The 12,757-nt window shown below is 30.6% G+C and overlaps 1 long non-coding RNA gene across 1 annotated transcript in view; it reads right to left on the reverse strand.

Annotated features, from left to right (window-relative positions):
* The window catches only part of LOC119612325, a 39,549-nt gene extending 27,185 nt beyond the window's left edge, over positions 1-12,364 (reverse strand). The window contains exon 1 of the long non-coding RNA XR_005232132.1: positions 12,131-12,364. This is a non-coding gene — a long non-coding RNA (uncharacterized LOC119612325). The remainder of the gene's footprint in view (positions 1-12,130) is intronic.
* Between the last annotated feature and the right edge of the window lie 393 nt (positions 12,365-12,757).

Here is a 12,757-nt window from a genome sequence, read left to right on the forward strand (position 1 = left end):
ACTGTGTAATTGTTCGAAAATTGTCTTAGTCCTGGTCCATAAACCCTATAAAATATTCCCGTACATTGAGAACATTTAGTATTTCGGAGATGTTTTCAATTTCATGGTTTTAAATATAGAATGACTTCTAACATGATGTTTAATTTTATGATCGTGAGAGCTTTCATGTTCATTTCTCGTCAAGGTAGAGAAAAGGTTTCTTTAACAAGTATTGTCGACATGTGCTTAAAGAGTCATGTTTCTAAATTTTTTTGCGATTGCATAGGAGTGAGCTGAGTATGTAAGCTAAATTTTCGGGAAAATATGTGAAAGTTAGACTTCTTCGATGTTGTTGCGGAATGCGTTACCCACATAAAATATGACTTGAACTCTTTGCGAATGTACTGTGAATTTGGATCTTAAATTTGAATTTTAAAATACCTACGAATTATTTTACTGCGTGGTTTTGACTATTTACGCAAAACGCTATGAATTTTCTGATGTTGATTTAATAATATTGGTCAACAAAATGAAGTTAAAATCTGTGTATCACGTTGGAATGGAATATTTATATTTAAAATTAACTAGATTAACACTTTTGCTTACAATTTAAAAAAATATTATGAAATGTGACCTAACTTCATATTCCGGGATACTAGTATCAGTATTTAATTCTAAGGCAAATCATTATCCGTCTGCTATAAAAACATTTATATTTATAAAAATTACAAATCACGTAATACTTTACTTTATAAAAGTGAAACAATAAATTTGTAGCGCCTAGCTTCATCCTGATAAACGACCGAAACAATAAAATTCAAAGAGTCACCAACAAATCTGGGATTATTGAATAAAAATTGTGTATTTTAGTATTTATGAAAAATTTGGAGATATTTTTAATATTTTGTAACATATAGAGAATATTTTTTATTCATGATTTTTTTCGTTCGTCTTCGCGGACCCCCTAGGATTTTGCTACGGACCACTAGGGGTCCGCGGACCCCCTTTTGGGAACCGTTGGTCTAGTCTATAGTCTAGTCTATAGTCTAGTCTATAGTCTAGTGTATAGTCTAGTCTATAGTCTAGTCTATAGTCTAATCTATGTCTAGTGTATAGTCTAGTCTATAGAAATTATTCAAGCACAACTTTTTAAAAGTGATATTTTTGGTGTTGCCCGTTACTGTTGTTATATATCAGACGTTAAAACCATTTATAAATGCTTTATAATATTTATCAATTCTTTAACGAAAATAAATTAATATAAAATTTATTTAAATGCCTTGTTTCCTGTTGTCAATGACAAGTAATTAATTATATTCGAAAAACTTTATAATTAATGTTAATTCCGGTGTGGTAGTTCTTTAAGACAACGGAAGTGTTACAATAGTAAAATTTTCAGACGATCGTATTTGCTTGCCAATGGCTATTAGTTTTCAAAGAAATTAAACAGAAATTGATTTAGTAAACTAGCACCCTTTTTCTTAATGCAGGAGTTTTATTTATTATCTATCAAACACTTATAGACTAATTTAGAACTTAAGCTTTATGATATGTAGGAGGTGGGCACGTCCCTGTACCCTGTAAAAATCACAACTGATAATTGGTCGAACGTGAAAGAAGTCATTATATTTTGATCAAAATACGGAAATATTTCAAGTCAATAACATTCAATGGCAGACTTTAAAAAGTTAAAAAAAAACTTTTAAGATTATTATGTCATTTTCTTTAAGAATATTCCAAAAAAATTTAAACGATAAAGAAAATTTATAAATTTTATGAATATAGTTTCTGGGTTTATTTTTACGACTTTTATCACACTACAAAAACAAATAATGATGTTAATGATGGCAATGATGATGATGACGATATTCCTTCCTCATTACAGTTTACACCCCAAAACCATATGAGTCTGTTTGTTATTTTTTTTATGGTTAAACAAGTTCCACTCGTAAATTCAAAATATAAATATTGAGTGTAATAAGAACAATTAAAAATTAAACGAAATTGTTTGCTGTAGTTTTCTGTTGCATTCATAAAGTAAAATAACATTTAAGTGATTAAATTTTATCGCCATTTGATGATGATGGTGAGCAGGATACAAACTGACTGTGCAACACTTACCACACAAACGTACTGCTGCTACTACTACTTGTAGCAGTAACATGTAGCTCTAGCACTAAATTTTTTTTTTCGTTTTATAATTTCTTTGTTGTATGTCTGGAGTGTGGTGCTACACAGACAATAACGAACGAACGAGAAAAAAATTGTGAAATTTTATTTATAAGTAGTACAATTTAATTCCAACATACTGCGGAAGTATTAAAAATAATATTGTTATAATAAGTTTAATATTGTATCAAGTGGTTGGCAACTAATACGAGTAATACAGACTGAAATGAAGACGACACTCCCTGGTGTTAATATTACTTACTTTAGTTGTACAAACATATGTATGTTTTTAGAAACTACATAGGGAGACGTTACAGAGTGCTCTAACTTCTCTTCAACCCAAACACTGCTTGCCATGTATTTACTGTAATTGAAAAGAATGTATTCAGTATTTTGAATCTTGACTCATTCTCTGTTACGAATGATAATTTAAATATGGAATTAGAACTAGAACTGAACTAGAACTGAACTAAAACTGAACTAGAACTGAACTAGAACTGAACTAGAACTAAACTAGAACTGAACTAGAACTGAACTAGAACTGAACTAGAACTGAACTAGAACTGAACTAGAACTGAACTAGAACTGAACTAGAACTGAACTAGAACTGAACTAGAACTGAACTTGAACTGAACTAGAACTGAACTAGAACTGAACTAGAACTGAACTAGAACTGAACTAGAACTGAACTAGAACTGAACTAGAACTGAACTAGAACTGAACTAGAACTGAACTAGAACTGAACTAGAACTGAACTAGAACTGAACTAGAACTGAACTAGAACTGAACTAGAACTGAACTAGAACTGAATTAGAACTGAACTAGAACTGAACTTGAACTGAGCTAGAACTGAACTAGAACTGAACTAGAACTGAACTAGAACTGAACTAGAACTGAACTAGAACTGAACTAGAACTGAACTAGAACTGAACTAGAACTGAACTAGAACTGAACTAGAACTGAACTAGAACTGAACTAGAACTGAACTAGAACTGAACTAGAACTGAACTAGAACTGAACTAGAACTGAACTAGAACTGAACTAGAACTGAACTAGAACTGAACTAGAACTGAACTAGAACTGAACTAGAACTGAACGAACTGAACTAGAACTGAACTAGAACTGAACTAGAACTGAACTAGAACTGAACTAGAACTGAACAAACTGAACTAGAACTGAACTAGAACTGAACTAGAACTGACTGAACTAGAAAGAACTGAACTAGAACTGAACTAGAACTGAACTAGAACTGAACTAGAACTGAACTAGAACTGAACTAGAACTGAACTAGAACTGAACTAGAACTGAACTAGAACTGAACTAGAACTGAACTAGAACTGAACTAGAACTGAACTAGAACTGAACTAGAACTGAACTAGAACTGAACTAGAACTGAACTAGAACTGAACTAGAACTGAACTAGAACTGAACTAGAACTGAACTAGAACTGAACTAGAACTGAACTAGAACTGAACTGAACTAGAACTGAACTAGAACTGAACTAGAACTGAACTGAACTAGAACTGAACTAGAACTCTAGAACTGAACTAGAACTGAACTAGAACTGAACTAGAACTGAACTAGAACTGAACTAGAACTGAACTAGAACTGAACTAGAACTGAACTAGAACTGAACTAGAACTGAACTAGAACTGAACTAGAACTGAACTAGAACTGAACTAGAACTGAACTAGAACTGAACTAGAACTGAACTAGAACTGAACTAGAACTGAACTAGAACTGAACTAGAACTGAACTAGAACTGAACTAGAACTGAACTAGAACTGAACTAGAACTGAACTAGAACTGAACTAGAACTGAACTAGAACTGAACTAGAACTGAACTAGAACTGAACTAGAACTGAACTAGAACTGAACTAGAACTGAACTGATCTAGAAGTGAACTAGAACTGATCTAGAATAGAACTAAAACTTAACTAGAACTCAAATATATCTTTAAAACCAAATACGATTTAATACCTTCACAACTCCTCTTCCACTACAGCAATTCCTAATTTCAGCAAAACGTTTAGACGAAATGACAAATATAAATGACAAGAAGAAGAAGAAACAGCCACTAATCTATTAATTGTCTTGAATACACAAAAATAAATTTGTTGTCATTGTTGCAAAACATTTCACAAAAATATCAACACACGTTCGTAATTTATATAAAATTTTTGTCTATGGGAGAGGACTTATGTAGCCAAAAAAAAAGACAAATTACTGTTAAAGGTGTAGTTTTTTGCTGTTCTCTAGTATTTTCTAATATTTCAGTCCAAAGCTAATGTTGACAATTACTCAATTCGTCTTTAAGTATGTGTGTTTTTCCTTATTTTTAGGGATTAACCTTTAACCCAGCAGTTCGGGCTGGCTAAAGATATTAAAGAAGACCTCTCTTGCTTATACACATACTTAAGCTCAGAAAGCTCATTTGTCAGCCACTCCCCATTTAATAGAAATCTAAAATTTCGAGACTACTAAGTATTATATATATTTGGGAAAAAAATCTCGAAATGGTTCCACGATTTCTTTCTAAAACTAGCGGGATAATTTGTCTTGTGATATGAAAAACTTTCTCTAATTTGTTGCATGTTTTTTGCAAGGGAATGAGTGTGGCTTTTGGATGTTGAATGTTGTATTTAATTGTAATTTTTGTCTCTTTTTTTTTTTGGCTAAAACTTAATTCTGGAAAATGGGTAGGTAAATATTTATTTAGCTTCTCCTTAATATCTAATATCATTAATATAATTAATTTGTTCCAAAATTAATAAGAAATGGGATTAGGATTGCCGTGGCTAACATTGATGAAAATGTCAAAGAATGTTAATTATTAAGATAGATATAATTTATGTTTTCTTGGAATAGAATAGATAGAAAGATGGTAATTAAATATGAAGAAATTGCTCAGTGGGAAGATCTTAAAATGAGAATTCATTTAACATGGACATTAAGGATGTTTCAATGGGGAATGCTTATTTTTAGGCATTGAACTAAAACTGAACTAGAACTGAACTAAAACTGAACCAGAACTGAACTAGAACTGAACTAGAACTGAACTAGAACTAACTAGAACTGAACTAGAACTGAACTAGAACTGAACTAGAACTGAACTAGAACTGAACTAGAACTGAACTAGAACTGAACTAGAACTCAACTAGAACTAGAACTGAACTAGAACTGAACTAGAACTGAACTAGAACTGAACTAGAACTGAACTAGAACTGAACTAGAACTGAACTAGAACTGAACTAGAACTGAACTAGAACTGAACTAGAACTGAACTAGAACTGAACTAGAACTGAACTAGAACTGAACTAGAACTGAACTAGAACTGAACTAGAACGGAACTAGAACTGAACTAGAACTGAACTAGAACTGAACTAGAACTGAACTAGAACTGAACTAGAACTGAACTAGAACTGAACTAGAACTGAACTAGAACTGAACTAGAACTGAACTAGAACTGAACTAGAACTGAACTAGAACTGAACTAGAACTGAACTAGAACTGAACTAGAACTGAACTAGAACTGAACTAGAACTGAACTAGAACTGAACTAGAACTGAACTAGAACTGAACTAGAACTGAACTAGAACTGAACTAGAACTGAACTAGAACTGAACTAGAACTGAACTAGAACTGAACTAGAACTGAACGAGAACTGAACTAGAAACTGAACTAGAACTGAACTAGAACTAGAACTGACTAGAACTGAACTAGAACTGAACTAGAAACTGAACTAGAACTGAACTACTAGAACTGAACTAGAACTGAACTAGAACTGAACTAGAACTAACTAGAACTGAACTAGAACTGAACTAGAACTGACTAGAACTGAACTAGAACTGAACTAGAAATGAACTAGAACTGAACTAGAACTGAACTAGACTAACTGAACGACTAGAACTGAACTAGAACTGAACTAGAACTGAACTAGAACTCAACTAGAACTGAACTAGAACTGAACTAGAACTGAACTAGAACAGAACTAGAACTGAACTACAACTGAACTAGAACTGAACTAGAACTGAACTAGAACTGAACTAGAACTGAACTAGAACTGAACTAGAACTGAACTAGAACTGAACTAGAACTGAACTAGAACTGAACTACAACTAAACTACAACTGAACTAGAACTGAACTAGAACTGAACTAGAACTGAACTAGAACTGAACTAGAACTGAACTAGAACTGAACTAGAACTGAACTAGAACTGAACTAGAACTGAACTAGAACTGAACTGGAACTGAATTAGAACTGAACTAGAACAGAACTAGAACAGAACTAGAACTGAACTAGAACTGAACTAGAACTGAACTGGAATTGAACTAGAACTGAAATAGAACTGAACTAGAACTGAACTAGAACTGAACTAGAACTGAACTAGAACTGAACTAGAACTGAACTAGAACTGAACTAGAACTGAACTAGAACTGAACTGGAACTGAATTAGAACTGAACTAGAACAGAACTAGAACAGAACTAGAACAGAACTAGAACAGAACTAGAACTGAACTAGAACTGAAATAGAACTGAACTAGAACTGAACTATAACTCAAGTAAAGACAAGAAGAACTTTTTATTACCCTTTTGCCTTTCATTCAAAACCTTTTTATAGATTAGATTTTTAAATTATTTTCTACTACACCTTTAAAATTTATTGCCTACTGTAAATTTTAATCTTCTTATTAAGAAAACTATTATCTAGTACTAAAAGTAACCCTACCTTTTTGACTTTATCCCCATAAACCAAAAGACTATTACCGACTTAAACAGGAGTTCTTAAAATTACCATTTTAAATGGAAAAATTTCATTATTGATTCCCTGTATAATAAACAAAAGAAGAAATAAATCACTATTAACATGTGTTTAAATCAACCTCAACATTCATTACACAACATTTTACTATTTAAACATCCAAACTATTTAAAATTCGAATGGCATCTTTAATTTTGCCCATCGATCTTCTCTCCGACAAGTGTCGGAAAAATTTTATTTCTTCGCTCAAACACGGTTTTTATCTGTCAGCACCTTCAGCGTAAATTAAATCTTTTCCTTTCATTGTTTTTAGCTATTTCTCCATTTTTAGTTTTTTTAAGTAAATGTTTAAATGAAATTCATTAAAACTGAATGTTACCTGTCACTTACACAATAGGAGACCGACCGGTTGTACAACTTAGCAACTGTTAAGGAAAATATGCCTCTATCATCCCATTGTTTCAATATTATGTGTATGTTCTAGGAAATACTATACGTTTTGTATTGAAATTGTAATTGTATCGTTGGTTTTTAAATACAAATATAAGGTAGTGTTACGTTTTTGATTATTTTTCATTTAAACACTTTTTTATGAGTTGAAGATTTACAAGGATTGTATTACGTGAATACGGTGGATTGTGACAGGTTACTGTGGAGCAGGTTACGAATCTCGACAATGTAGAAAAATAAGAATACTCTCTTTTTAAGGAAAGACATTCATTAAAAAGAGTGTTTTATGTGATCGATCGCGTTCTAGCTTAGATCTAGTTCAGTTCTATTTCATTTCCCGTTTAGTTCTAGTTCAGTTCTAGATCAGTTCTATTTCAGTTCGAGTAGTTCTAATTCAGTTCTAAGTGTCAGTGTCTAGTTCAGTTCTAGTTCAGTGCTAGTTCAGTTCCTAGTTCAGTTCTAGTTCAGTTCTAGTTCAGTTCTAGTTCAGTTCTAGTTCAGTTCTAGTTCAGTTCTAGTTCAGTCTAGTTCAGTTCTAGTTCAGTTCTAGTTCAGTTCTAGTTCAGTTCTAGTTCAGTTCTAGTTCAGTTCTAGTTCAGTTCTAGTTCAGTTCTAGTTCAGTTCTAGTTCAGTTCTAGTTCATTTCTAGTTCAGTTCTAGTTCAGTTCTAGTTCAGTTCTAGTTCGTTCTAGTTCAGTTCTAGTTCAGTTCTAGTTCAGTTCTAGTTCAGTTCTAGTTCAGTTCTAGTTCAGTTCTAGTTCAGTTCTAGTTCAGTTCTAGTTCAGTTCTAGTTCAGTTCTAGTTCAGTTCTACGTTCGTTCTGTTCTAGTTATGTTCTAGTTCTGTCCTAGTTCTGTTCCACTTCTGTTCTGGTTCTGTTCTAGTTCTGTTCTATTTCTGTTCTATTCTGTTCTATTTCTGTTCTATTTCTGTTCTATTTCTGTTCTAGTTCTGTTCTAGTTCTGTTCTAGTTCTGTTCTAGTTCTGTTCTAGTTCTATTCTAGTTCTGTCAGTTCTGTTTGTTCTGTTCTAGTTATGTTCTAGTTCAGTTCTAGTTCTGTTCTAGGTCTGTTCTAGTTCTGTTCTAGTCCTGTCTAGTTCTGTTCTGGTTCTGTTCTAGTTCTGTTCTAGTTCTGTTCTAGTTCTGTTCTAGTTCTGTTCTAGTTCTGTTCTAGTTCTGTTCTAGTTCTGTTCTAGTTCTGTTCTAGTTCTGTTCTAGTTATGTTCTAGTTCTGTTCTAGTTCTGTTCTAGTTCAGTTCTAGTTCAGTTCTAGTTCAGTTCTATTTCAGTTCTAGTTCAGTTCTAGTTCAGTTCTAGTTCAGTTCTAGTTCAGTTCTAGTTCAGTTCTAGTTCAGTTCTAGTTCAGTTCTAGTTCAGTTCTAGTTCAGTTCTAGTTCAGTTCTAGTTCAGTTCTAGTTCAGTTCTAGTTCAGTTCTAGTTCAGTTCTAGTTCAGTTCTAGTTCTGTTCTAGTTCTGTTCTAGCTCTGTTCTACTTCTGTTCTATTTCTGTTCTAGTTTTGTTCTACTTCTGTTATAGTTCTGTTCTACTTCTATTCTAGTTCTGTTCTAGTTCCGTTCTAGTTCTTATCTAGTTCTATTATAGTTCTGTTCTAGTTCTGTTTCTGAAGTGTCCCACTGTGCTTTATATTACATTTTATGACCATTGTAATTTCTATTAACTCTTTACTGTAAATAATGTTTAAAATGTAAATATTAGTTTTACAATTTTTTGTAGTTGTTGTTTAACTCTCAATGTCGTCGTATGTTTTTTGTTCCTTTGCTGTCATATGTGGGAAAAGGTTGATAGATGAAGAGTGAGACAGAAAGAACGAAAGAGTGTATTTACTTTGTAAACATTTTACATTAATGTATTTGTATTTGTTTTTTTTACCTTTTGGTGACATTTAACCTTTTGTTGCTGGTACTTTTTTTAACAAAAAAGTCTCGTTTTAAAAGTGTGTTTAGAATTGCAGTGGTTGATGTTTTAATTATGTATTTTTTTAACAACACTTGCTTTAAAAAAATATAAACTGGGTAATAAAAAATAGGAAATGTAAAGGATTCTGTAATTGAAAATTTGTAAAAAAGTATTTTTTCTTAGACTGATATAGAATCTTTTTTTAAATATTATTGGAATATACGAATTTTATTAGTTAATACATATTTAAAGTTTATAATTCTAATACCCTTTGAGCTTTTTAACAGTTGAAGACAAAAATTTCTTTTCACTACGCTGTAACATGAAGTCATAATTTCTTTCGAATTATATTTTAATTTAGAACAAACACTTACAAGTACTTAACTCTTACAGGACTATAAAAACTTTTCTATAAAAAGCAATAGCAGCTGAAACGTGACTTAAATAAAGTACACGTTTTCCAAAAAAGAGCAAAGCACAAAAAACTACTTAATAAAAGTTAGAAAATATTTTGGGGAAATAAGTATTTTTTAGTAGTTTGAAAGTAGATAATATTCATTAATAATATTAGATACAGAAAGGTATATAGAAACTGTTATAAAAATTATAAATTATTTAACTTTTAACTTTGAAATTTTACATTACTAGAGCGTAAATGTTGTTTAATTGAGCGTTAAGCGAAAAAAAAACTCACATTTTTATAGTCCCCCGGAAACTATATTATACATGACATTTGTTTAAACAAATGAAATAGTTTGTATGCTAAATTTATTTCAAGTCACAACAAAAACGTCATTCTTGTTTCATTGTCATATAGATAATTATTTCTACAGCGGACCTACACCCTCTAGGAGTTAAACTACAACAAAGGTGTGTCGTCATTAGTTAGTTTAAAAAAAAAGCTTAGAATATTATTTAAGTCACATGCAATAGAATTATTTAATTTTTATGTATATTATTTTAAATTAAATGTTTAAATAAAGTCTTTAAAATGTTAGAATTTTATAACAAATGACAGCTTTTATATAAAAGAGCAGAAATTTTACTTTATTATGTGTTTTCGTGAAATATTAAAAAAATTGTTTTAGATGACATTGTTATTAAGAAGGAATAGAATTGTTAAGAATTGGATACTTTAATAATAATGTTGTTTTAACGATGATATTGTAACCTTTAATGTGTGTTAAATGCGCAATATGTAGGTGGATCACATGTAAGGTTAATGTGTGTGATGTTAGGGGTATTCACAGATTGAGGCAAAACAGAATTTAAGGTATCAGATATGTAGGAATTTCTATCTATCTATCTATCTATCTATCTATCTATCTATCTATCTATCTATCTATCTATCTATCTATCTATCTATCTATCTATCTATCTATCTATCTATCTATCTATCTATCTATCTATCTATCTATCTATCTATCTATCTATCTATCTATCTATCTATCTATCTATCTATCTATCTATCTATCTATCTATCTATCTATCTATCTATCTATCATCTATTCTATCTATCTATCTATCTATCTATCTATCTATCTATCTATCTATCTATCTATCTATCTATCTATCTATCTATCTATCTATCTATCTATCTATCTATCTATCTATCTATCTATCTATCTATCTATCTATCTATCTATCTATCTATCTATCTATCTATCTATCTATCTATCTATCTATCTATCTATCTATCTATCTATCTATCTATCTATCTATCTATCTATCTATCTATCTATCTATCTATCTATCTATCTATCTATCTATCTATCTATCTATCTATCTATCTATCTATCTATCTATCTATCTATCTATCTATCTATCTATCTATCTATCTATCTATCTATCTATCTATCTATCTATCTATCTATCTAATCTATCTATCTATCTATCTATCTATCTATCTATCTATCTATCTATCTATCTATCTATCTATCTATCTATCTATCTATCTAGCTATCTATCTATCTATCTATCTATCTATCTATCTATCTATCTATCTATCTATCTATCTATCTATCTATCTATCTATCTATCTATCTATCTATCTATCTATCTATCTATCTATCTATCTATCTATCTATCTATCTATCTATCTATCTATCTATCTATCTATCTATCTATCTATCTATATCTATCTATCTATCTATCTATCTATCTATCTATCTATCTATCTATCTATCTATCTATTCTATCTATCTATCTATCTATCTATCTATCTATCTATCTATCTATCTATCTATCTATCTATCTATCTACTATCTATCTATCTATCTATCTATCTATCTATCTATCTATCTATCTATCTATCTATCTATCTATCTATCTATCTATCTATCTATCTATCTATCTATCTATCTATCTATCTATCTATCTATCCATCCATCCATCCATCTATTTCTTCGGACTTTCTTTGAAAATCGTTTTCTTATTTCGAGACGCACTTAGTACCCCTATTATGTGCAGGAGTTAGATAACAAAGCAATTTACGCACTCGTTAGTACGTTATAAAAATTTTATGTGTTCTTCACATTATTTTTTCCTCTTTCATAAAAACACATGTGTTGTTTAATCGCAATACAATCGTTTCTGGGAAATCTTTGCACCGTTTCATAATTTATGGCAAACTTTTCGTACACAGTTATTTGTTGCTATTATATAAACATTGTACATGTAAGTAAAAAAATCCTGTTTATTTTATCTATTGTTCCAAGAAATACTTTGGCCTCCCCAAGAATAAAACAACAATAATGAAAAATGGGAGTAAAAGGAAAACTTTCTTAAAGGTTAAAGTTACAAAAAATCACATAATTTATACAAATTTCTTATTACACTACTTCTTCTTACCTTTTTTACGGGTTTCTTTTACATAACTGTTGCTGCTGGTTACCGGTTAGCAAATTAATTTTACTTTTTTCCTGTTAAGTCCCACACTGGTCAACAATGTCAAACTACTCCTTTTGTTGTCTTCGTGTTTGATATAACAATTTCCGTTTCCTACAGCGAAGACTTCACATTTGAAAAGCTTTTAGTTTTCTTAATTTGCTTTTCTAAGAGTTCTTTTCATTTAGCATTTGTTATTTTTTTTGTTGTAGTCTAAAAAGAAAATAAGAAAAATATTTATTCAGTTGAAAATTTATTTGTATGAGGTGTAAATTGTTTTATTTTGCATATTCTAGCAAAAATACATAAAAACAGTTTCTAACTTTTAAAATATGTTACAAGCTTTTGTTTCTAACGTTAGAATGTTAGAACATTATTTGTATATTTGTATATTTTTTTTCATTTTTTAAAGTTTTTCTTTATTTATATTTTAAATTGCTTTTTTTGCAAAACATAATGGTTTTAATAATTGTTCATAAATTACTTGATGGTCCTTCGTGGAAACACCATAAAGTGTTATTAGTTTGGTTGTCTTCTTGCCTTAGAAATATGCTATAAAATTTTTATTAAAAAACACCTAAGGCTGTGCTA

The sequence above is a fragment of the Lucilia sericata genome, unplaced genomic scaffold (genome assembly GCF_015586225.1).
Source record: "Lucilia sericata isolate MDLA Ls3-8-SP2 unplaced genomic scaffold, ASM1558622v1 Contig001650F_arrow, whole genome shotgun sequence".
Taxonomy (NCBI): Eukaryota; Metazoa; Arthropoda; class Insecta; order Diptera; family Calliphoridae; genus Lucilia; species Lucilia sericata.